We start from the raw sequence: 26437 nt of genomic DNA, 5'->3' as shown, positions 1-26437 counted from the left end.
AATGTGGCTTGTGTGGTTTGTCAGTGTCATCGCAACTTTCAAATGGAATTCAGTCCTTAAATGCACAATTCTGAAGCATTTCATTTTAGTAATGTAGTCACTAATAATATCTTTGCTTCAGTATTTAACCACTATCCCCAAAATATATACTTCAAATTAGCTTGTCATTTTATTACATTCTCTTTATTTCCACATATAGCTCCATTCTTTAATTCTTTTGTTCTTATTTGTTCTTATTTGTTCTCTTATAGAGATATTCTGCTCCATTCTATTGCAATAAATTTGCTAAATATTTACAAGTTTTTAAGAAGATTGATTATGGCATAAGTGGTTGTTTTTTTTCCGTTTTAACAAAAATACTAAGTAAGAGATCAACTCCTGTTTTAACTCAAAATTAAAAATGCACCACAAGCAAGTCGGGTAGAATCTTTAAAATGCCAATGAATCATTTGGTCTATGTGGTTGCATTTATTTATTTTGGGGGAAGGGTTGGTTTGAGTCATATTTGATGACATGTCTACATATGACATACATCTCTGGCAGAATTGGGCAAAGTGGGACATAGCTTTGGTTTTGAAAAACCTCACTGAACAGTGGCTTTCTTGTTTGGTTGGTTTGGGGTGGTTTCTGTTTTTTTAAGTTTTTTTTTTCTGAGATTTTGTCTTTCAAAGCTAGGCTGGCTTTTGTCTGATTTCCAAAATTTTGGGCTGAAACAGTTGAATGAAGGGTTCTTATACTGGTTCAACATTCAGCATTTAAAATTTATCTTTTATTACTTAGGAGATTGCCAAAATCACAGACTTCTTCAACTGTCACTCATCTTACATTAATACAAATTTGCTGATATCAGTACCATCATTGTACTTTCCACAATGAAGCCAGTGTCATCATACTAGCAGAATTTGCTCCATTTACACACACACTTCTAAACGTTTCATCATTCACTATGTAGGTTTGGTTACTCGGAGATGGATTAACTGAGGAAAGGAATGTAAGAGTTGAATGCTGGTCCTCCATTAGCAGTATGCTCTCCCTTCGATATTAGAAAAATGAAATTTGGTGATATATATGCAAGCAATTTCCACCTCAGGGAAGGGGAACATATGTGTGAATCGACAGGCTGCATTTGGTTCATGAGATTTATAAAGAAGAGATCTAAACTCAACAAACACTTAGGCAGTAGAATTAGTGCTTTCCTGGTCAGATGAATAGAACAGGTGCAGACCTAGCCCTCAGGTCTTTAAACTGCAACAGCCCAAATAAATTACAGCTATGGAGTGTGTTTAGCAATTTCAAGCAAACATTAGAAATGCAATGCCCATGGTGCAGATAAAGTGCTTATGAAAAGGTAGACGCAACATCTGTACTGGCAAGGAACGTCTGTTCTAAAGTAATAGCTGCAAAATGCCTCCTATAAAGCATAAGACTGTTAGTACAGCTGCAGCTTTTAATAGCTATTGAATTTCTTGATCAGGGAGGCAGATCCAGAGCAAGGGAAGTGGACAAGTGAAACTATAAACGGCTATTTTACACCTACGAATGTAATATCAAATAAATGTGGTCGAAGTCATTTTTATTTTTTTAAGAAATTCATCCCTAGAGAGCCTCATCATAAATCTTGCCTAGGAAGCCATCAGAAGGCACTTATGTCAGCTTGAAAAATGACGTTTTCAAGATGCATAGCTGTACAGTCTACATATACCTGTTGCTTATTATATCTGTAACAGAAATATGCAGCTACACACACATGCGTAATACCCCATGCATTGTCTGTGCATTTATTCAAAACCGTTTGGTTTTACATTAGTGTAAATAAGGAATGTAAAGGTACTTAATCAATTGTGCTTTTTTTTTCAAGATGGTTATGCAGAAGGAAAATTGTCTTGAAGTGTCTGAGTTGCACGGAGACTTAAACAGAAGCACCAGGAAACAACCAGGAAACTCACTACCATATTAGCTTATCAAAATTATTCCAGAGAATACATCTGTCTGACATGTTCTGAGTTTTCTTTAAATGCATGACTAGAAAGATTAATGTCTAAGAGGTCCCCTGTGAACTACTAGAATCATATTGATTTTGCGTTTATAATTATTGCTTTTTGTTTTTGATGGAAGTTCTGTGGAATTATCAGGGTTTTAGCTCACAAATAAGCAGTCAGCAAACTACGCACTGTTGATGTCTGGTCCACTCAAATAAAGTCCCAGGCATGTAAATCCTTCAGAATCCCAAACAACAAAACAATCTGCCCAATTTCCAGTATTACTAAAATTTTCTGGCACCTGAATTCACTACGCACCTTTTAATCTGGCTAGAAATTTTTCTGGCTGGAATACATCCTCAGAAGTACCTGAACAATGTGGAGGTAGATGGTTATCTCCTCCTAATAGCAAGCTAGGATAAGACATATAACAGCCAAAGCCTGCTTGAGACCTTGGAGAATCCTGAAAAAGTTAGTCATAGTCAGCACCTCAATTAACTTCATGGGTGGTGGTGCCAGTTCAGTGATAAGAACACTACTATAGAAAGAGGTGGATCTAAACTCCTCTGGTTACTTCCCAAGAAATTGCTTTGACTGCCACCCTTCTGGCTGAATTGAAGCTACGAAGCACCCAGAAATGATAAAAATCAGAGTGTCAAAAGAAGAGAGAGAGGAACAGAGTCAGAATCTTCTCACCTTGAAAGCTTATCAGAAAGTAGAATGGCCTAATGTTCTGCTCCTAAAATAGTTCTGCTCAAAAATTCAGTTATATGCACTCCAGGAAGCAAGTTCTTCCTCTTCCAACTGAGAGTCAAACTCCCTTTTCTGCCTCTGTGATCCTCTACTGACTCCATATTGGTCCATTTTCAACAGGCAACTCTGAGAATACTTTCTTTCCTTCATTTATCTCTTACTGTGGCAGAGCATTTCTTGAAATCTCCAAGAAGTTTTGCAAAAGAATTTAGGGACGTGGCCCAAAGCGTATGTTTACAGGGAATAATCTGTGTTTTTTAATTATTTTCTGCTATCCCATGATAAAAGCCCCAGTTCTTATCACAGGCACACATTTACAAAGAAGAGAGGACTAAAAAGAAAAAAAAAAATCACATAGACTGTTAAGACAGCCCCAATATAAAAAAATCACCTGAGAGCTAGAAATGATTTCTTTTGTTTTTCAAAATCCTCCTGACAAAAAGCTCGAGGTGTAAATTCAGATCTGTTGATGTTCATAGGAGCTCTGCCTGTGATTTTGGTGGTGCCAGCGCACCAACCCACTCTAACAGTCTTCAGGAAGGCAAGCTCAGATGGTAATGGGGTTGTCAGCTTCATTGGTGTGTGGCTAACTTACCACTGTGAGTTTCAAACTTCAGCTCCCTCACAAATAAATATCCCTATGAAAAGCTCAAATTGAAAGATTTGTCAGATTATGAGATTCAGACATTAAAAAAAAAAAAAAGATGAAATGAATCCCTTCTTGCATCTTTCCAACAGGTAAAAGAAAATGCTTAAGTGTTTCTATCTTAGGAAAAGAAATGAAAGTGAAGATACGTCGTTGCTGAAGATTTTAGTGACTACTGAGTTGTAGAGATGTGTGAGATAGCTTTAAGTCAGCTCGAGTATAAGCAGCATTCCAGTAGCAAAATCAGCAAGTCTAGAGAAGCAAAGAAACATCTCAGATGAGCCTATGAAGCTCCACACAACTATTTTTACCTGCGGACCACTCTCCTAAACTGCGTACTGACTTGTCACTCAGAAATTTCCACAATGTGCTGCAGTCACTATTAACTGCAGTGTAGACACAGCTGAAAAATCATCTTTAGTATCATTACTGCCTTAAGTAAAACCTTCCACAGATCAGAAAATTATCACTCATTGCAGGGGAAAAACTGACACTGAAATAATTATTTCTAGTAGCGGTGGCAGGAGAAAAACATTGAGTTGGCTTTATTTTTGTTTAGACAATCTGCTGGTAGACAACTAGCATACAGAGAACACTAAGCCAAAAAGTCTTTGGGGCATTAGTTTCCATGCTTAGAGCCCATCACAATGCTAATGTAAATAGTCATTTCATTCAGTTGGTAAGCTTCATCCATTTCTGATGCTTAATTCTGTGCGAAGAAGCAAACTGTTTCACAACAGTAATGAATAATACCAAATCTACGCAATTATGCTGCCATTTTAATGAAGAGAGACTACAGAATGGTGGTCAGACTAGTATCCTGCTATCCAACAGCTATTTTCGTCTGACAGCTCTATGTGCCTAGGAACTAGTGAGAACATCACTTCCTATCTGTGAGAAAAACAACTTCCTGACATTTGAGTATGGATACAGTATGTATAATCTGGAATGCACTCCACTAGAAAGAATTTTCGGTGGGATAAGCTACACTGCCCCTGTACACTTGAGATAGCATCTCTTTTTTTTTTTTTTTTTTTCTTCTCCCTACGGACTTCAGATTTATTAGGGCTAGAAATGCATCTTCAAGTACAGAATCATCATAATAACCATTTTGTATTTATATGAACCAAACATAATACACACACAAAATCTTCTCAAATTTTGAAGCTACCTGCATTTCAACCTGCTACCTTGCATTTCAACCACACAGACAGGTTAGCTATTACTACTAATCTCCTGCTTTTTAATGAGGCCATAAAAGCATGAGGTTTGGCCTTCTTTCTGTCAATCCATGGTGACCAAATATTCAAAATATTATTTTGGCTACGGTGCAGCTTCGCGCACCCTGCACATAAACTGCTTAGCACAAAACAGAAAAGGGATCTGCAGGTCCATTTTCTGCCACTGACAAGTGAAAAGAAAGATAAGATTCTGAAAGATCAAAGGATTAACTGAATTGGATCAGACTTGTACACAAGTGGAAATCCCTCTTAAAACTTTGCATGCATAATAATTATATTTATTTGTAATATGGAAAATCCTTCAGCATCAACTTATTTTTGTTCTGTACTTGAACAAAATTCTCCAAAGCCCTTGCCATATGCGTGGACTAGTTTAAGTTACACTGTAAACAACGAAGAAATTGAACACCATTTACTGCTGTGTTTGTCCAGCACCTAATGCCTAATGATAACTGAAGGTCCTACTCAAAAAACATACGAAACAGAGTAACATGGATCTGTCATGATGGTTAACCAGGGTATGGTTATATTTTGTATTAAAGCATAATGTTGCCTTTGGTCCTCACTTGCATAGAGCCTGACTAACATATTAAGTCTAAATTGTACCTGGAGAAGGTAGTCATATCTATCAAAAATTCTTCAAATAAACAGTGACAGAAACATCTGGAAGCTGCTATTCAAACTGAAAAGTTACATAACACTCTGCAGAGGATGCTACTTCGTACAGTATCCCACTCTTAAGACCATGACATCACAGATGTGAAATGAAAAGAATGTGTACCAAAGCTATTTTGCATCCAAAAAACCAAAAAAAGTTAAGAATCAAACTTACTTTTTTTTCAGTTTGTTTTTATCAAGGAATGACCATAAGAATTTCCAAATAATATGCAGGGGAATATTTTATTAACTGGAATGGAATAAACCCCTAAGAACAGGGATTAGGAACTGGTTTTTTAAATCATTTGCATGGGAAATTGATTTCTGCACCACCCTGAAAGCCTGGCTTTTATTTCCCAGTCCTCCAAACTGCCCTACTTGCCAACTTTAAAAGTATAAGCAGTTGGAATGAGCACACAGCATCTGCTTATGGAGTTAAAAGCTTCACCTGTACATTATTTTCAGAATCGGTTTTCAATAATAGAAAGATTTTTTTCACTTGTGATTTCCTAGTAAGATGTGAGAATCTCTACAGTGTTCAAGTATAAAATGTAATTTTCAAAGTCACACAGCAAAAGCAGCGTTCACACTATTTTAGACACATAGCTCACTCACAGTAATTTTTTCTTCCTCTCTCTTGATTAGGACGTATCCAAACACTTAAGCAGCCCAAATATGAATGTGAATAGATAAGCTAAAATCTGAGAATTTCAGGAGTGGTGAAGTATATGCTTTCACCTCACCCCCTTCTGAAAGTGTCAAATGCTTAGTTCCATGGAAATGGAACATATTTTCTCATTACATTAATTAATGGGTCTGCTTGGGTGGTATAATTCAGTATAAATTTCCTTTACTATTCTGTCATACCTAAAAAGGATCTTATATTTGTGATGTCTTTAAATTTTTATGACTTCTACTCTGTTTAGTCTGTGTGTAATCCTTCTTTTGAAACCTAATGTCCTAGAAAATCTGCAGGTTTTTCTCAAAACTGGCACACTCTCTAGTTTATAGCCATTTCTTCTTAGAACTCCATGCAAGTCCTTAAGGTGTAGTTCACAGCTCAGGGAATTTATGATTACATCGTCAATGTAAACTAAAGCACTGTGATATATTAAAACTGACAAGATGCTGTTCATTAATCTCTGAAATATGGCCAGGTGTGATGTAATTAAGAGAGGCTTCCAACTAAGAGATGCCTAACACAGCTTCTAGCTCAGCTTGATGGTGGCTTCCTTTACCTCATCTGGGAGAAGGACTGCCTGGGTGGGGACTGTCAGTGGAAGCGTAATTTCAGAAGAATGTGGTTTGGGGAAAATGAGACAGGGTAATCCCTTTCCATGCCAGTTTCTCAAACAGTTCAGCTTCTGCTTTCCTTTCATTTCCAGGTTAGAACACTAACTCGGTAGTCTTGTAGTGAACCACAGCTTCCCAAGGAAATAGTTTGATGGGCTGGAGGTACATTCTTGTGTATGAAAAAGAGGAGCATTTTAAGTGCTGGACTCTAAACTAGTGGAGTAAGCAATGGCACGCTCTGAACACAAAACTGCAAGTGCTGCAGTTTACACATGCTTTGTATCTTGATCAAAACAAGACTTTAATTTGATTATGATAGCTTTACGGTTCTTTTTATTTTTTATCAATAGTTGTACTGTTTCAATACAAAAAGGGCAAAAATCAGAAGAGACAAAATATAAGAAGCTCAACATTTCCACATCAATAATTTAAACCTCAAAGCAAATTAATAAATAGTATTGCCTAATTTTATTTCATTAACAGTCTATGTGAAGAATATATTGAATAAGACTTTGACTTTTGAATAAAGGCTTTGAAACTCATCCCTGCCACAGTAACAGAAGAGACTTTGTCAGCTAAACTTGTATTCCCGAGTTGAAAAAGAAACAGACATTTTTGCCCAATACTGAAATAAAATGTGAAAATCAGTTTTTACACAGTCCACGATATAGCATTTAGTGTCCATGTAACATTGATGTCCAAATCCTAAAACAATTTACAGTCATTAAATAGCTTTGCTCTCTGTAAATCATAACCAAGCAAGCTATTCAAGAGCATAGAACTGGTTAATTTTCACAGACATTACCTATTTGATCAATTTTATCCAGCTACAAAGGATATCTTTTGTGATGTACGTAGTTTCTACGCTACTTCCACCCTTGGGAGAAAAGACCGCTCTTCTGGGAAAAACAGAGCTTGAGTAACCTTTATTCTACCATCCAGAATCTCTTGAAAGAATGTGGAACAAGACTATGCCTTTGCATTTTCTTCTTACCAAGGAGAAATCAGAAGGAGAAGGTTCTTCTTCTTAACTTCTCTCTCATTCTTTCCCGTTTATTCCAAAAGAGAATACTGCTAATACCTCCTGAGCTTGTCATCTATGAACAAAGTGGAAAAAGACAGGAAAGAGCAGTAAAAAAAATGTGGAACTAGAAGCAGACAGACCGTTGGGAAGAGATCTGTCAAAGAGCAACAGAAGTGAAATTGGAATGAAGAATTATAAAGACAGATAGAATAACAAGCCTGATGGGAAAGTTAGGGATACGAACAATAAAATTCTTGCTTATATTTCGTTGCTGTGAATCAAATTATTTGTGGTTGAATATAATAAATGTATATTTTTTTTGCCTAGCTCTATCCAGGATTCCTAAAGACTTTTTTGTTGGTATCAGTATTGGAAATAGCATTGGGTAGTACCAGTAGTAGAACAGCAGTCAAGATCACTGGTAGTAATTATGATTATTCCAGATTACTTTCACCTTTGTGTCAAAGTATGTACTACTTGAAGCCTCTTGTATATTATGGTGTTGTAGTAGCAGTGTTTGTGAGTCCCCTCTCTAGTTTACACAGAGTTATCCAGGCCCTTAAATAAGCCTTATTCCTTTTTATCCAAATTCAAATATTAGTACTATATGACTCTTCCATGTCATTTGTTAGAATGTATGCCTCCTTCTCTCAACAGTTTCTACCCTACCATGCATGACCCCAATCACCAGACACTACCTTTAAAAGAAAAGTGACATAAGCAAATAGATATGAATACGTTGGAATTAGTCTGCAGAGAAATATTATATCTAAAATCTTAAACTTGTAATGTATTTACAACATTTGTACTCGGGATTTTATATTATTTTCTGTAAATATTCTGGCATTTTACTTCAAGAAGGAATTTAGGGGAGAAAAAAAAAAAAAAAAGCAGATACTCATGAACATTCCCAGAAAGTTAATCAGACGTTTAACATGAAACCAGGCTCTCAGAACTGTATTCATCAATTGCATTAGAAATGTCTCTTATTGGCCGTTATCTATCATAACTAAACCTGACTATGATAACAAATAAGTACTGCACTGATTTATTGGTTGATTAACTATGCATCTCTTACTTAACTACATTAATTGAATTAAATGCAAAATAAAATAAAATAAAATGACTCATTTCAACTCCTATCTTAAATCTTGATAATCACTTTGAACTCACTTACAAATAGGAAAAAAACAAAACAAACAAACAAAAAAAAGATTATAAAATATCTCCTAGTAAAAATTCCCCCAGTAATGGTCACGGTACTGAGGCAACTTCTTGAGTTAACATTACATTCAATCAGTTTCTGCCTTGGAAGATAACTCAGCACATGTTCTTGCTTTTGCTAGAGTTGTAACACTTGTGTGAAGTTATCCCACAAAACTCTATGCAGAGCCATCTCAGTCTTTTCTCCGAGTGTTTTCTATTACAGAAAAGGCATCTGACAAATAAAGAAATATTTCCTGTTAGCTAAATATTGGAGAAAGCAGTAATTATGTAATGAAAGTATTCCAAAACTGACACTGTACTGGCCATATTTTGACGTGTCATTTTTGCAGCTTTCATCAGATTTATCATACTTCAAGATTATAAGGATGAAATCTAAATTATTATGATGCCTAGCCAACAGTATTCATTAAACTACTGAACTTTGTGTGCCTTTGTCTATACTGATGCTACAGGCATTAAAAAACTCTTTAGACCAAAGCATGATGGTAAATCTCAGGTAAAGGTGGACTCCAACCCACTAGTTAATTAGTAAATTTTTCTCTGCAGAAACTTGGAATCAACATGAAAATAGATGATAGAACAAGTCTTTAGATTCAAAGTTCATTACTTATATACCCCATCAATAAAATACTACACTTAAAGTTTTAGCCATCAGAATGAAAATTATCCAAACTGTTTGCAGTCTTAGCTGCAATGATCATTTATTTCATTTGATTAGGTTTCAGATGATAGACTGTACATGATTTTTTAAGCTAATGCAAGTTTGTTATCCTTCTAATATTAACCTGATTTCCATTAAAATGGTAATGGAAGCCTATGAAGTTCATGTCAATTGCATATCAAGTTTTTTTTATTATTATTTATAGATGTTCATATCTACTAGAAGGGATTTAACAAAATTCTACTTAAATTGCCATTAACAAATGATATTGCAGGAATTTTAAAGCTGACATATTACTATTTGAAGTCTATTTAATTTTACACAAACATTAAGATTTGTATTTTGAGACACTATTCAAATGTTGAATTACACACAGTGGAAATAATGCAAGAGTTAATCTGAGTCAACCTTCGGATATAAAAGTTCGCTGATTTAATAAAATCTACCCCCTTAAGAGCATGTATTCTTATATTCTGTACGTATTTCCATGGTCTCTACGAATCACCTTCAGCAAAATTATGTTCTGATGATTGTGTACTTAACATCAACTCTATAAAAATAAAGCATTAGGCAATAGCTCAGAATACAACAGATTACTGTAACAAATTATGCTGGTAGTTAGGAAAGGCATTCACTGTTGATGGTCTTGGAGATCACCATTCACCTCTTAAGAATTTGACTGCTGTCCCAGATCCCAGATGGAAGAAGACAAAACTTCTATGAAATTCCAAGAATTCCAAGTCTCTCAAAAATGTGAGTGACAGAGCCCTGTCAAAATCTTTTTAAGGCTACACTGTTTTCAATATGGTTGGCCAACAAACCTTAATCTCAGCCATAGATGGAAATTAAGATTTAACTAATTACATCTCAATAGCTACTACAATTATTGTACAGATGCTTTATGCAAGTAAATGAATAGCAAGTCAATAAATACTGCCTCCTGCACATAAACTCTACTGTTTATACCAGAAATAAACAATGTTCCTTGAGAGGATGGCCACTAGGACTAATGTGTCTCTTCTCTATTTCTCTTCTGCACTTCAATACCAAAAAGTTTCTGTGTCAGTTTTTCTATTCTTAAATTAAATATTCACATTCAAAATTGATATATAGATATCGCATTCCACCCAAAGTTTCAGATAACTCTGAGAGGGCTAACTTATTCTCTAAACATATAAGAAATGTCTGTCCCATCTGGCAGAAAAGTAATAAAAAAGAAAGCTGGCACATTGAATTTGAACCTGATTTTCAATGTTCACTCTTCTTGCCTCTGAAAACACATTTCTGCTGCTAGAAGAATACAAATATAGTTACTGAATAAAAAACTTGACATATGAAAAATATACAGTATACTGTACTGCACAGTACATCTGGGAAAAAAACATAATTTAAATTACTTAGTAATTTTTTTTCTCTTTCTTATTAACCAATACACTGTTATATATGTGCTCACAGAAAGATTTCATAGGATGATCACTCTTTATTTGAAAAGAATAAGTTTTCTATGCATAAGCCTGTCCCACTCCACCCTGCAGGTTCTTCACAGCACAGCTGCTTGATTTTAGGAAAAATGTTCAAAATATTTATTCATTTGTGTTTGCACACTGCACTATTCTGCATGATAACTTTAATATGAAACCTCAGGTGAACCTGAAGGCTTTTCTAAACATCTGTGGAAGTTTGTCATACCTATGCCCACAAACTATTTGCCTGTTGAAATATCCAAAAGCTGTCACGGTCTTTAAAAAAGCTAGCTTCTACTGAAACAGGATCCTTCCCTAAACAGAGTGGGAGGTTAACCAGTTTCATTCTATCTGCTTCTTTTCTTTGATTTTATCTTTTAATATTAATATTCTTAAGACCACCCATCAGCTAAGTTGTTTAACAAAACTTACTCCTGAGTTATCTGATCAACAACTGGCGTGAGGTATAACTTCCTAAAAAGATGTATATATTTTAAGGTAATTACTTAATTACATTCTTGTATCATGGATCATTATATTTTACTTTTTTTTCTATAAATACTTAAAACAATATAGTGCATATTAGTTCAAGTTTAAGCCAGTGTGACAATTCAGCACAGAGACTTGATTCAGAAAGATACTTAATGCTAAATAGTTCTATTCAGCTTCATTTGCAAGTAGCAATCCTCAAATTTCTTACCTTTAGAACTAATTACAAATAAATTCATCCTCTCTGAAATTTGCAAACTTAACCCAATGTGATTTAAAAAAAATAAAACCCTATCATTGTGCAAAATCCACTCAATTATCTAAAGCTGGAGAAGTATGAAGTGGACTATTTTGAAAAATTCTGTGCAAAACAAACAAAAATGAGTGTTTTCTCTCTTTATCCTACATTGCGTAAGCTATTTGTTTCAGACAAATTCCAAATGAAGAGAAGCTAAAAGGTAATATTGTTAAAGTTTTGTGAAGCCTCAGAAGATTGTAAAGAAATGAAAGATTGATGTTAAAGATTAGATTTTAAAATAGTTGACATTTTACTTTGGATATTGTACTGCAGTCTAAAGTGTACAAACACAAGTATTAGTCTGAAAACATACCTTACACTGCACAGAAGGAAGTATGGGACTAATAATGGTAGCTCACAGAGCAAAATTTACATTTGTAAAAGCACACAGCACATGCTATACATGTCTTAAAGAAAAGTTTTTCCATAAAAATGTTATTGATATATTGACAACACCATGTCACCAAGTCTCCTAAAATGTGCCACCTAGTGGAGCATGTGAATGACTTCTATACTGTCTAATCAACCTGTTCTGTACCAGTGCAGATTTTGTCATTTAGCAAACCACACTGCTAACCTCTCCTCTGAAAGAACAGTTCTACATTTATCATTTCTCATGCTGCAAATCACCCGTGGGCCTCAGACCACCCTGCAAGCTTTGTCCTCCTTGGATTTAGAATTTAGCCTAAAATAGAGTTCTAAAATGTTTAGTACTCATTACTAAAAATACATGCTCTAAATCACAACCAAAATTAATTCAGCACAGAAAATGTAAATGAAGGTAAAATGAAATGCAACACTTTCTCTGCTGAGTAGCTAAGCATGGAATCTGCATGAGGTATTATTTGGACATAGATATTCTTGAATTTTTTTCCCTACCCAAGCAGTTCTCTACCATAGAGGAGATGAGAAAAGAGCTACCCACTGCTAAACAAGACAGACACACAAATAACTCATACGCCTTAGAAATGAGCAGGAAAAATTAGTCTGGAGCTGAGAGAGATGAGACCAAATAACATCCAATTTCAGATATCTGAAGAAGAATATCTTAACATGCAGTTTTCCAAAGGATGACTTTTGTTCCCCCCAAAATCCATCACTTCAGATAGCAGTACTAGTTAATTGCTCCTATAAATTCAGATGATTTTTTTTCTCCTGTCTTCAGAAGCCTATGCACTCTGTTGCCAGCATCTTGACGTGTAGATTAGGAAAGTAAAATATTTTCACTTTAGGCAGATGCAAATATGAATAAGATATTCTAATAATACCATGGCAGCTGGAAAATCGCCTAACTAGTCTCATGAAGATTAACTTCCTTTGCTTCCAATTTATAAAATGGTGTTGTTTTTCTCTTGTTATAAGAATATTCAGAGTTTTTACAACTATAAGCAGATACACGATATTTTGGAACTTGGGGCGTCTCAATTTTCACCCCCAAGAACTGTCACATTCCTCAGGTTTGTGAGAGACAGAAAAAAAGTCCTAACTTAAAATGAAGAGTCAATTTTAATGAGAAAGAATCACTAAATTAATCATCTCTTCTCTGTTGTTTTCCCAGTACACATTTACCCTTAGCTGTCCAGTCCCCATAGCCAGCATGTGCTTTCAGTGATACATGCATGTACACTGCCATAAACACAGAGCAGAGCATCCATTAGTAATAACGAGGGATGACAAAAGCAACTAGTAACAGTTAAACCAAGTGTTTGTGGGCTGCTTTGAATGGATTGCTCTGCATTCTTTTGCAATGAACAGGGAAAGCTATGATTGGCTCCATATGACTGGCAAAGGTGATGATAACATGACTTATAAAGCAACCTGCCAAACAAAGTATTTATCTAATGATATACTATGTGTACACAACCAAAGATGCTCCTCTAGAGGCACATCACACGGTAGTTAAACACACAGTTTAGTAAAGTGACTATAAAATCACCTCAATACTCATGTAAGGAAAGAACTTTTAAAGCCACAAGGTAATCAGAGATAGCCAAACTGTGAAGAAAGCAGTGGAGGTTACTTACTTCCCACCTTTGAAAACAAATCTCTGTTAATCTCAGACCTTGCAACTTGCCAAACTAATTACGCAGGCATCATACTTAAAGGAACTGATAGAACTTTCCAAGTCAAAAGGAACAACCACATTCATGCCCTATTGCATGTCACATTACCACAGAGCTCTCTTCTTGGCTACTTCTCATCTTTTCCAATGTTGTGCTGCAGTCTGGATTCTGTTTTCTCTTACCAGTTGCACTTTTGGTTGTTTCTTCTTTCAAGTTAGTTTCCAGATGTCGCTTAGCCATTTTTCCCTACCCCACTGCATCTTTTGCCTGAACTTCACCATTCCCTTCCACATATCCTCCCTATACTCAACTCACAATCCAAGTCAAGATTTTGAAACCTGTTGCAAATCAGACTAATTGGTAGTTCTTTCCTACAGCTGTGTGTATTTCTCAAGAACTTAAGAAATTCTAGGGTTTGGGGGTGTGTCTTTTTTTTTTTCATTATTACCTTTTTTAGACAAATTTTATATTGAACCAAACTGCATCTGCTTCCAACACCAGCTGAAGAGTTGTGCTGGTACCTTTTAGGGGTCTTAGCAGGGTCAGGTTTGTAACTTTGTACACTACTCAAATGGAAGAGAGATCCATAGAAAACTTAAAAGGAAAAGTGCTTGAATATTTCATGCTATCAGTGGTAGCTCACCAATTATTTCCTACTTACCAAATGCACAAAATACTTCATATAATAATTTTAAAAGATATAAAAAAAATAGGAATCATGACACTGTCTGGGGAAAAAAAAAGTAAGTCTGAGTGAGCACAGGCAAAGCATTTTACTAGCTCTTCAGACAAGTTTCTCTTTTTATTTAGGATCAGCTGAATCTATGCAGTTTATATACAATTTAAAAGTAATTATTTACAAAATAATTTAGTTTACTTTACAACTGAAGTATTGATTTCCAGCTTTACAGAGAGAGTTCCCTTTTAATATGACCTCGTAAATTAAAAACAAGATCCTGAAAATATTCAGAGAAAATAGAACTCAAAACTAAAACCACAGCATTGCAGCAGGCCAAAACAAAATCCTCAACCTGTCAAATATCTTAGGATTGTGACAAAACTATTCAAGAGTTGTTATGTATTTGCCCTACAAAATCAGCAAAAAAGTACCTGGGAAGACAAAATTAGAGAATTAAGTGCTTAAGAAGCACTTCTCAGCTTAGATTATTAACCTATTTATAACGACATTCTTCATTCAAAACTAGAAAAAAAAAAAAAGCTTAGTTGGGAAAATGATGAAGTGTCATCAAAAGATTTTCATTTACACATAGACTGGAACCGGAAGACTGAATAACAATGGCAAAATGTCTGCAACTAGTAAGGTTACTATGGCCTCTAATTCATTTTCCTCAGTAGAGTTCACCAGTCTAAATGCTAGACTGGAAGTCCAAGAGACATCTCTAGTCATGCAGAGAAAGTAAAAATGCCTCTACCTACTCTTTAAACCTACTGTATTTTCCAAGCATGCTTTCTCAGAGTAATAATGGTTACAGAATTCTCCTGTCCTATATTCCCAAACCACAAAATACCTGAAGATCATGAAGTAAAAGATATGGAAAGCCTAAGGGTCACACAAATAGCAGCAGAGCATAAACCTGGTGATAAATGATCGCTGATCATTTTCCAGTATCCAGTGATCAGTGAAACAAATTAAGACTTGCTGCAAGGTTTGTGCCCTCCATTCCTGCTTCCCTCCCCTTCCACTCTGTAGTATTTTGGGTCTCTCCTATATCCTTTCTCCCCTTCCACGCATCACTTTCCCTCTTCTGATCTACTCTCTTCTCTTACATTCATCACATTTCTTCTTTTGATCTCTTCCCTGACCTTCTCATTTTGCTGAACTGGTCAGAATGTTTCTCATGGCAGCTTCGTATTTTCTCCCCTACCCCTCTCATCCACCTGACTGGAGGCAGTGCTTCTGATCGGAGCTGGTTGAAGAGCAGCACATACAATGGCTGCCTTGGAGGTACAGCTGCGCTGACCAGCCAGTCAGCATATTTGCTGACTGATCAGCCACTGGAACCATCAGTACAAATGACTGTCGAGCTCAAACAAACCCTCTTCCTTCAATGAGAGCACTTATGCAGGTCTCCATCCAATTTCCACAAAGACTGTAGGAACATCACAGCTTTAAAACCTCTGCTGCTAAATCTACCTTCAATCAGTGTTCTAAGAGATATCACACTTGTTAAATTGTGGAAAGAGTGAAAAATGTAGTATAAACAAATGGCTGTGATCCATGCATAGCAGAATACATTTACTATGCACTCTGGCTGTATTTCACATTCTGTCGGTCTTTACCATGCATTTGAAGGTAAACAGGCTGACAAGTAGCTTTCTTTTCACGTCTGGTTGAAGGAGAATGATGCCACTTATTCAAATTCCTATAGCTCTCTGAGCACTGAGATTATATTGGCAACCTTTTCACAAGTTTTAAATGAGAGTATACTAACTAATTTATTGTTGAATACCAAAATGCACCCACATTAAAAATAAGCTAATCTCAATTATTTTAATTATTTTAACAATAGATTTTTTTTCTTATTTCATCCAAGAATACCTATTATAAACCTAAGCAACCCAATTCACTATCAAAATGAGTGCATACTTCATTAGTTCAAATTTCCCTACACATTTTTTCTTTCACTTGCTGTGTTACCAGGTTTCTAAAACAAAGTTTCTGAACACAAGGAGCTTGGACAGGGTCCTTGCTTTAAACTGATGAATGCTTGAATGCAATGAAGCTCCACTGTTTTATACCAGCAGACCTATGGGATGTCGTGCACAAAATATTGTGCTTTAAAAAGTAATGTTTTTACAAGTAAGTTAATGTGTAATAATACAGGAATGATCTGCTTTTTAAGGACCACATACAAAACCCTGACAACTGCGACCTACCTGAGGCTTGTCATTGCCCCCACACAGATTTACGTTGATTCACCAGCCAGATAAGCCAATCTATAATAAATTCAAGAGCTTTGTTTGAGTCCGGTGTTCAAAAATGCTTCGGCTCAATTACCATCAAATGAGCTAATATAAAAGATAAATATTTTCAATTTTTAAAATAACTTGTATTATTGATTAGTCTACATGGCTTAATTCAGCTTTGGAATTTGGACAAACAAATAAGAAATGTTTTACACAGCCAGCTGCACATCAAAAGTAATTTTGCAACACAAAAAATTTCTGGCCAGACCTGGCTTTTAGACAGTTATAGATCCCAGTGGAGGCATGGGAAGACCAGAGTTCAAATTCAGTTTACTATGGCAGTTCTCCCAGCTCTGAATCTTAGCCATGTGACTGGCAATGCTTACTGTCACCACAGGGGAGTCTTAAAAGGGAAAAGTGGTAGCTCCAACATTCAAAGAAAAAGCAAATACTACCATACATAACTCATATAAGAGCAGAATGTTTCTCAATAGAATCTCAAACTATTTCTTAGAATTGCGCAGGTATCTTTTTTTGTTGCTTGAGAATAACAATAGACACAGAATAAATTTTAGTACACAGGAAAGGGCATTTGTCAGTTTATCTGCCTCGCTGAGTATACCTTTTATAAACTGAAGTTTAATCTTGAGAAAAAGGTAAGAGATACTGCAACTACATGTGTACAGTGTGGTGCAATAGAAGTGGATCTATTGAAGTAACTAACATTGAAGGATCTATTGAAGTAACAGTAACTATACTGACAGCATTGAGGACTTGATACTCCTGCATATATATGCATTTTGAGGTTTTCTGGTTCAACTTTGCTCTAGTTTGGGATTATGGACTGAACACCAGTAGGGTCTGGAGGGTATTAGGTGAATTCCTGGAACATGTTTCACCTGAAAGGAATCCTGGTCTGTCCTCTGAGACTTCACTGTGATACAAACCAAAATGTACTAAGTAGGGACAACTGTGAATCTGCTACAAAAGCAAACTTGTGCTCTGAACTGGTACTACGAATGGTACTGGAGATGCACCTGAGGTTCAAAAACATGAATAAGAATTCCAGCATAACAAAAAAGCACCTATTATGATCATTCCCGAATCATGGCAGTATACCATCACAGCAACATATCCATGCAATGGATTCAATAATTCTATGCTTATCTAATGACAAAGCAACATTTGGCATTTTCTTAAACAACTGCTATTTTAACTTTTTGTGGGTGTATGAGAATATTCGATTCCTTTTTTCCTAAACTTAACATTATTCAACTACTTCTACTGATTGCTGGCAATTTTTTTTTTTTTTAATAATTATAGTTTAGGGAGATTTCTTGCATGTTAGCTTCTTTTTAGTGACTTACTTATGCTATATTCAGCATCCTGAAATTAAACACATAGACTACATGTTGTATCAATATAGCTTGAACATTGATAAGAGATCAAGAGTCAAACAACAAAAAGGGGGCCCTGACACTGCAACCTATTGTTGGTCAGATTTACCTCTATAATTCATTTGCGATATATTTATGCACCAATAACCAACAGCAACACTGTTGAAGAGTGACTCAGAGGTAAGCTACAGGAAATTGTAAGGGGCCAGGCAAAGACAGAACACTTCTCCATATCTGAGGAGCATCACAAATCGAAATTCGGGATACCACCATTATACTGTGTTGGCTGTTTGTGCGATCAGCCAGTCTATAGTAAATAAAGTAGGACTGTATAAATCTGGCCAGGGCACAATAAAAGCCAAGATTAGTATAAATGCTACTGACATAGAAGCTTGTTGAGAAACCAAAACAAAGTGTTATAATGCAAATGTAGTAGTCTGATTTGTAAGAAAAAAAATGTACAATTCCCATGTTGATTTCTATTTAAAATTTCAAGGGAGTTAAGTACACAGACTTCTAAGCCAAATACACAGCAAATATAAGCAGCTTCACAAAATACATATTTTGCGGCAGTTTTTCAGAGCAATCACTGATACTGACCCAGAGAACAACAACTATTTAGATTCCTCATTTTTATTCATTCATATAACTGGAAGTAATCACCTTTTCTCAACTTTAGCATAATGGTGGTTAAGCATTTAATCTGAACCTCTGGCAAGCTAGTGAGTACAGCTAACCACAACTTGGAGGAGCTGATGTACTCACGGGCTCACCTTGCAATGAGAAACGTCATATACTACCTCTTTTGCCACTTTTGAAACTCTAAAACCTCATAAACACAAAATCATAAACTATAATAACAGATTACTGCTAATGAACAACAGACACTTTTCATCCAACAAATTATTGATTTTGTATGGTCCTTTTCATAGTCACATTTGTCTAGATTTCATTAAGAAATTGAAATACTGTTGGCAGATGGCTTCCAATTTGTACATTGTACAAACAGATTTGAAGAACTCTCCCTGAAACAATCTTTAGCTTTGCAATATTTTAATAATTCCACATCCTTCTTAACAATACAGGACCTATTGATACATCTCCTTGTAAAAAAGTGTCTGCAACTCTGTTCTCTAGGGTCAGGAACAGCTATGACAATTCAGCTTTGGTATTTAAAGGTGTTTTCACTGTAAAATAAAAAAAAAAAAACAACAAGCTGAACAGAATGCTTCAAGAGTTTCAGAAAATACAGGAATTTTTCTTTATGTCTTTATGTCACTCTTCACTGCCAGCCAGGCCATCAATAACCAGTGCATCAGTAACTCTAGTGGAATGGTTTGGTGTTCTAACAGCAATTAACAGGTAATTGACCATATCACTAAAATTGTTTCTATAGTTGCCATCCTTTGTGAAGAAGACAGCCAAGAGTCCAAAGATTGCACAGGAATAAAAATAAATAAATAAACAGAGATTATATTTTTTCAAGTGACTTTTAGAGTATATTTGATATCTAAACTGCTGACGGCACTACAATTTAAGAACATTTAAACTTGTTTCAACAAGCTAATTCCAGGATGAGAAACAATTCTGCTGAGGTGTCAATGAGCATGGTATTTGGTTAATTAACCTGCCAAAAAGCAGAGTGTTAAACCTAGTTAAGAGTCAAATATGGGGAATGTTGTATGAACACTGCTGAGTGTATTGAACCTGTTCTGTATAATCATCAGATTACAGAGCTGTCAGCCTGCTATGTGCAGAGCCTAAATTCACATGTAGAATAGTGGAAAAGCTGGTTTATGCAACAAACATGCACAGAATAAAATAATGAATTTTAGCAGGACATAACTGTAATTGCTGAATTTAAAAAATGAAGTCATATTTCTTCGAACAATTTATGAGACATACTTTTGACAAACAGCTTATACATAAAATCCTAATTAGACTCCCTATGCACTGTTGTTGCTTATTTTTAAAACTGTTGCAAAATTTCTTTATAAAAAGTTGTATGCCATTTTTACCCCTCAAATCAAGAAAGTTCACAAATCCTTATGTTGTAAAGAATATTACAAACATTTCAATTGGTTTCTTTGCATGTTTTTCATCTAAATGAAATTTTCAACATTCCCAAATTGAGAAAGTTAGATGGCAGTAAGTTCAAAGGCAAAGCTAGTTCAAGAGTTTCACAGCTCTTGTTATTTGGGTTACACGTAGTACAACTTGTTCATCTATAGCAAGACTACGCTCCAGTGATACAGCTTGGCAACTTCACAATGAAAAGTTATAAAGGAGAGAAGGTAAATCAGGAGAACATAGTTCTCAGAAAGAGTAGAACTATTACTCTACCACTGGTAGGTGGAGTTCAGTCACTGCCTATCAATCCAATGGCAAAATAAAGTGTTTCTATAATTTTTAACAAATCAAAAATATTCAGTTAAGGACAACGGAACCGATTTTTTTTTCCTTCCTTGTTAAGCTATTCTCTACAGAGAAAACACCACTAGGCCATTCTCCATATACTATAAATTCTGCTGTCAGTGGGCAAAATATATCTTACACACAATGTACTTAGTATTGCTCCAGATTAGGAAAATCCCTGCTTGGAATCAGCGATCCATACTTCAACGGCAACAGTCAAACTGAGCCTCCAAGAAAGCAAACAGGCTCACCAAGGTATTCATAAAGGGAGGAAAGACGAACTTGTTAAAAATTTAACAAAGCTAAAAGGAGGAGAACATATTTTGATTCATTCCCCTGGTTGCTCCACTGCCAAAGGGACTGCTGTCCTCACAGGGGGAGTGAAAAGACACCAGTTTTATAAAAGCCCAGAGGGACAGAAGTGGATAACAACCAAAAGCAATGGCTTGAAGCCATCAGTACATTTCCTTCATTTACAAAAAGAACTTCAATATGTGCTTGAAATGCGTTGTTTTAATTTGTTAGCTGTTCTGCAAAGATCTCTTGATAATGCAGAATGTTTCCACAATAAATGTTGGCCAGAACAAGTTTACTCTAGAGTTTTACTCTATCATTGAGCGTTTACAAAATAAAATAAATTTAAATAAGTAAGGTTGGCCAAATTCAAACCACAAATCAGAAAACCACCAAGTAGGACCATCCTCCCTGCCAAAGCTTAATGTGACCTAATGGGAGAACTGTAAGAGGTTAGGGTTGGTTTTTATGTAGCTTCATGTAATATTTGGCAAACCAAAGGGGCTGGACCAGGACTTCTGATCCTTAAACAAACATTTGATGTAATTTTTTTCACTTTTTCATCATAATAATACTCTGCATTCTACCCTCCTATGACCTCAGCCTCTTTTCCCCAGGGTGGGTCAGATTTAGAACCTCCTTCTTCACTTACGAGTGTCATTTGAATCAGCCGGTTCCAGATGTGTTTCACCTCCACCCACAACAAGCCCTGCAGGTCCAGCAAAGTGCAGAGAGGGGAAGGACTACGGGGAGAAGGAGCTGTGCCCTGGCAGCACATCAGTTGGCTTGAAACTTCTCACTGAGTTTATTATTCATAGCACTGGTGGGAGGGCAGGGGGCAGGGTGACTCACACAACATCTTGTCTAAATTGAAAACCAATACCAATCCACACCCCCGCAACGGAGAACCAGAGCTGCGGTGGGTCAGTGTGGTCAGTTTTGCTTCAAGTGGATGTCTGGGCCCTGGAGATTTGCTGCTCCAGGCTAAGCAGGTCACTTGCTATCATGAAAAAGAGAGAGAATGGCAAGTTTGTTTCTTTGAAGGAGTTGGAGAGAAAGACAATCTCCACTGCCTTTTTTCTTTATTTATACGTTTTTAGAAGAAGCCATATTAATGTTTGTAACAAAAGTGAGAGTCAATGTGAGGTCTCCTGAATTATCTTTTAATTTGTATGAAGCATACAGAGAACTGGATAGAAAACAGCATTCCAATTTAGTGCTTTTCTAATAATAAGCAAAATTAAATAAACCAACTTTCCAGCATTGATCCAACTAGAAAAGGGAATGTTATTTAGCCTAAACACAGTAATATTTCAAATATAAGAGAAAAAGAAAATTGCTTTCCTAACTGCATACTAAAGAATAACGTAGTAAGGCAATAATAAAGTGGTACTTTCTTTCAGGTACTCTACAGAAAAAATAATAGTTTAACTGTATTAAATTTAATAGTAAAGCATTTGCCTAATGGAGAAAGAGTTAACACACTGTTTCAATTACGTTTTGAAGTAAAAACTCTAGTGTCTTTGCTACCAACAGAGAACTTCATTACCTCGAGATAGGCACGTATCTTTAACAACAATTATATGACTTTTTAAAGTTGTCCCACTGTCCAGGCTTTCTTGCACAGCTTAATGATTTTGTATGATTTGGTATTCAGTTTGTCCCCTTAGTGTAATTTTTGATAACCAAATACCTAACTCTGTTGTCAGCACGCTCTACCCTGAAGAAGGTAAGGGTAAAGTAAAAACTATGCAACCCCTGGCAGCTGGAATAGGTGCTCCCAGCTGGATGAAGAACTGTGAAGAGGATTAGAACAACCAGGGTCTAGGATCTGCCTGTGCTAGTCCAGGACTACCAGGGAACCTGCTTAGTTGAGAAGTGATAGCAAGTTCCTGGGACGCTCTAGGTTGTTTCAGTCACCTGGAGCGAAGCAAACGCAATAAGGACAGTAAGAAATGGTCCTGCCTTCATGCAACTTTTGCCTCCCAAGAGCTCCTTCCTGCCTGGGATACAACAGGGAGGAGATGGTCCACGTTTCCTGCTCAAGAGTGCCACAGTGGCCCCAAGTGGTAAATAAGGAACACTTCAAGCAGAAACCTGCAAGTCTTCCTGTGCCAGAGCCAAATCCTAAATTAAAGGAATGTGCAACAAAGCTGCCAAAAGTGTGACACTTGGCAGTTCTCCCAGCTGCCTTCTACTACTTCCCTTCTAGCCCCCAAAGTATCTGTGATGTGAGCAAGGGGCACTCTTAAGTAGCTGCTGGCTCTTTCCCACTGCAACTGCTTGGAAGAGGACTCTTGGCTTCCTTACGCATCACTGGGGTAAGGTAGAGAATGTAGCTTCTGGGCCTTCTGCCCGATTCCTATTCAGATGGTGGAAAGCAGAAAAGGAGATGGCTGGCTCTTTCTGAATTGATGAAAGCTTCTAACAAAATCAGCCTCCTTTCTTCACAAAGCTACACAGAAGAAAATAAAGCATCAGCCAAGAATCTCTGCCCTTCCTTTCTCCCAGTTCTTATGTCAATTGGAGTTAACTCCCACTGAACTATATATCAGCTAAGGACAGTGATATCTCACTCTCTTCACATCTCTTTCACAAGTCAAAGTCCACCCTGATGTACTGACTGTGCCTTCTCAGCTTTCTTTTAGCATCCTCAGTCCCAGTACCTTGGAATTAAGATTAAGGTAACTATGCTTTAGTTGTTTTCCCTATAGGTTACCCATTTGCTCTTCACCCAAGTAACAAAGGCCATAATTAGAGAAGAACCTCTCCCATCTCTCCCTTGCTTATAAACTGTTTCCATCTGGCTAAAATTAAGTTAAAATTCTTTCTTCTCAACTTAGATTGCTATTTCTAATATTTCATTTCCATAGGGGGGAAAAAACAGCAAATTACCAAAGTGTTTCATATTATGTTACACTCAGCATTGAACTGAACATCTCACTGACTCTTTTCTCTGTAAGGATAACCAGGATTTATCCACTAACATTAAATGTACATGCCATCTTCTACCCCCAAAGCACAGTACAAATATGCAGGTAATCATTTAACACAACAAGCTACAAACCAATGGAAAGCAAGTACTTAACACAGACAAAAGACACATCACAAAAGAGCAGAATAAAAACAAATTTATCATAATTAAATTATCACAAGGATAATTGAATTATTCAAAATCTACTTTTAGCTAGCACAGATACATATAATATTTACAAAATATTTAAAATGTGTGGGCAATGGTTTCATATCTTACTAATACCATGCTGGGGCACTGGCATGTGATTATTGATCCAGACAAAAAAATAACAATGCAGTATTTTACATTAATTCCTGCAGTTCTTCAAAAGATCCCATCCTGCTACCGATCTGTCTTTACTCTGTTAAATTTGGGATATCTGGTAGATGTTGTGCTATAGAAGAGGACAACGGTAACAAACAGTCACTCTTCATTTTTTAAACTCTTTAGATAGACCAGTAGAGCCAGGTCTAGGGATTTAAGTCTGATCCCTACTGAGTCATTGGCATGAAATTAGTAGTATCTATTAATTCCTGTAGTAATCCCTATTAGTATAAATTTGTGACCTCTGAATTAAATGAAAGGTGTTGTTATTGCTGAAGTGACCTGAGGAATTTACAAATGAGCTTAAAATTGACAGAGCTATGTTAAGGAAACAACACTGATAATTCTAACTAACAGACAGCTAGATAGGTAAATAGATAGAAACTAAATAAATTAAGACCCAAATATATTCTTTGAGGAGCCTATTATTACAAAGAATATTCAGAAGGCTGTATGCCAGAGATGGAAAATGTCTGACAATCGGGCACTTCATAGATCTATTTTACATGTGTTTCAGTATGATTTTTTTATTGTACCTTGCCTGTGTATTTTTAATTGAAGTTGTCTTAACAGGGCAACTTAAAGAGTCCAGTTTAGCATGAAAGACAGTCATTTATCTGCTGGAAAGTGCAAGGTAGACTCTAACCATGGAAAACCTTTTTTCTTCCAGAATTTTGGGTGTCCATTTGGGTTTGAATGCCTGAAATTAGAGGTTTCAATTCCTACATGTCATCCTTAAAGAAATAATCATACAAATAAATTGTACAGAACTTGCATATTCCTCACAGTTCAGTAAATGCACCCACTTTCCTTCTTCCTAAATTCAGAGACTTCATACCAAAGTTGAAGCTGCTGTTTCCAATGGTTTATCTTCCCTATCACATAGTAACACAAGTTCATTCAGAGCACAACTCCTAGCTGAAATCCTCAAGCTCTATTTGCCTGCTTTTGCATTTCAGGAGCCATGCTTTTTGGAGAGAGATTTCAAAATGGAAAACAGGCCTTCTCCAACAAGATCTGAACATTGGCTGTCAATTGAGTGTTCAGAGCCTAACTGAAAGCTGCCTTACTGGAACTGGAATTTGGGAGTAGGGAATCATTTTCCTTATGCACATATTTCTTCTGTTAGTGTATGAAATAGTTAAAAATTACCAGCTGCTTATAAATTAAGTCTATTTTTAAGGCATAGTGCGCTGCTGCCTTTTTTTTTTTTCCTTTTAGACATTGACTTTCCTCCCTTTCATTAAAATAATCAGAGTCTGAGGGAGTGGGATACAGAGGAGTAATGCTCTAATATAAAGTGAAGACTACACTGGCCTGTACTCACGTCTCTCGTGAAATGGTGTTTAATGTTCAGTGGCCAAAGGCTACTTCAATGTAAACTTTATTATACAGGTGAAAAGCAGCATATCAGCACGTAGTACAGATGCCTCCCATGAACTCAGTTTCAGAACCTCAAAGAACATTATAGCTGAGATTGCTACTTCACAAATTACCTAGGCACGGCAACATCAAAAGAGTATAAAAGTAGAAGTTACTGTAATCCAACTGGCTATTGTATCACAACACATAAAAGATAGGAACAGAAAAATATATATATTTTTTACAAGTGTACAGAACATTCAAATCTGGTTATACTCATGGATTCTGTAGAACGGGATGAGAGAATTAAAAGTGCTATTCCAAACAGCCCAAACAAAAGTAGCTCAGTGACACTGTGGTACCATAATTGCATTGGGGGCCCTGTCAGAAAATTATTGAATAGCTGAAGCATTAGGTATTTTAAAATTTATTATATTTTGTGACCAAACTGGCAACTGCAGAGGGGTTGGGACTATATTACAGTGTAATAAAAATCTCATAAAACATTTAAACAAACTCACACATCTGCAGAGAGATGGGAGGTATTATGTAATGTAAGTCATTGCTAAGGTCACCTCTCACCCTACTAGCTGCTGCAGGAGCAATGTTCAGTATAAAGTACCTCTGTGGTTTCTCACTGACCCCTGAACATCTGATACAGACACACACTCTCTCATGCACGGACGTTATTTACATAAGTGACAGCCTGAGTTTGGAGTGCTTAGTAGGTGGTGTTTGTTGTTGGTTTTGTTTGTTTTCAAGTAAAGTTTCCAAAAAATATAATGAACAAGCCTGGAATGATTTTATTTTCCAAAAAATCAAGTGTCGAGGCAAAAGAGATGTAACTCTCATTTTATCTTACGCCCAATAATTCAGTGAAGGAAGTCTTGGATTCAGGTCTTTCCTT

At 36.2% G+C, this 26437-nt stretch overlaps 1 protein-coding gene and 1 long non-coding RNA gene across 3 annotated transcripts in view; one reads left to right on the top strand and one right to left on the bottom strand.

Moving 5' to 3' along the window:
- The window catches only part of ANAPC10 (anaphase promoting complex subunit 10), a 118012-nt gene that overhangs the window by 33346 nt on the left and 58229 nt on the right, over positions 1-26437 (bottom strand). The window lies entirely within an intron of this gene.
- Positions 21515-25374, top strand: LOC121068995. The gene is made up of 3 exons (XR_005819184.1): positions 21515-21543; positions 23477-23512; positions 25128-25374. It is a non-coding gene; the product is annotated as an uncharacterized LOC121068995 (long non-coding RNA).

This window comes from Cygnus olor, chromosome 4 (genome assembly GCF_009769625.2).
Source record: "Cygnus olor isolate bCygOlo1 chromosome 4, bCygOlo1.pri.v2, whole genome shotgun sequence".
Taxonomy (NCBI): Eukaryota; Metazoa; Chordata; class Aves; order Anseriformes; family Anatidae; genus Cygnus; species Cygnus olor.
Note: the sequence above shows the minus strand (reverse complement) of the source record. Positions and strands in the feature narration are given on the sequence as shown.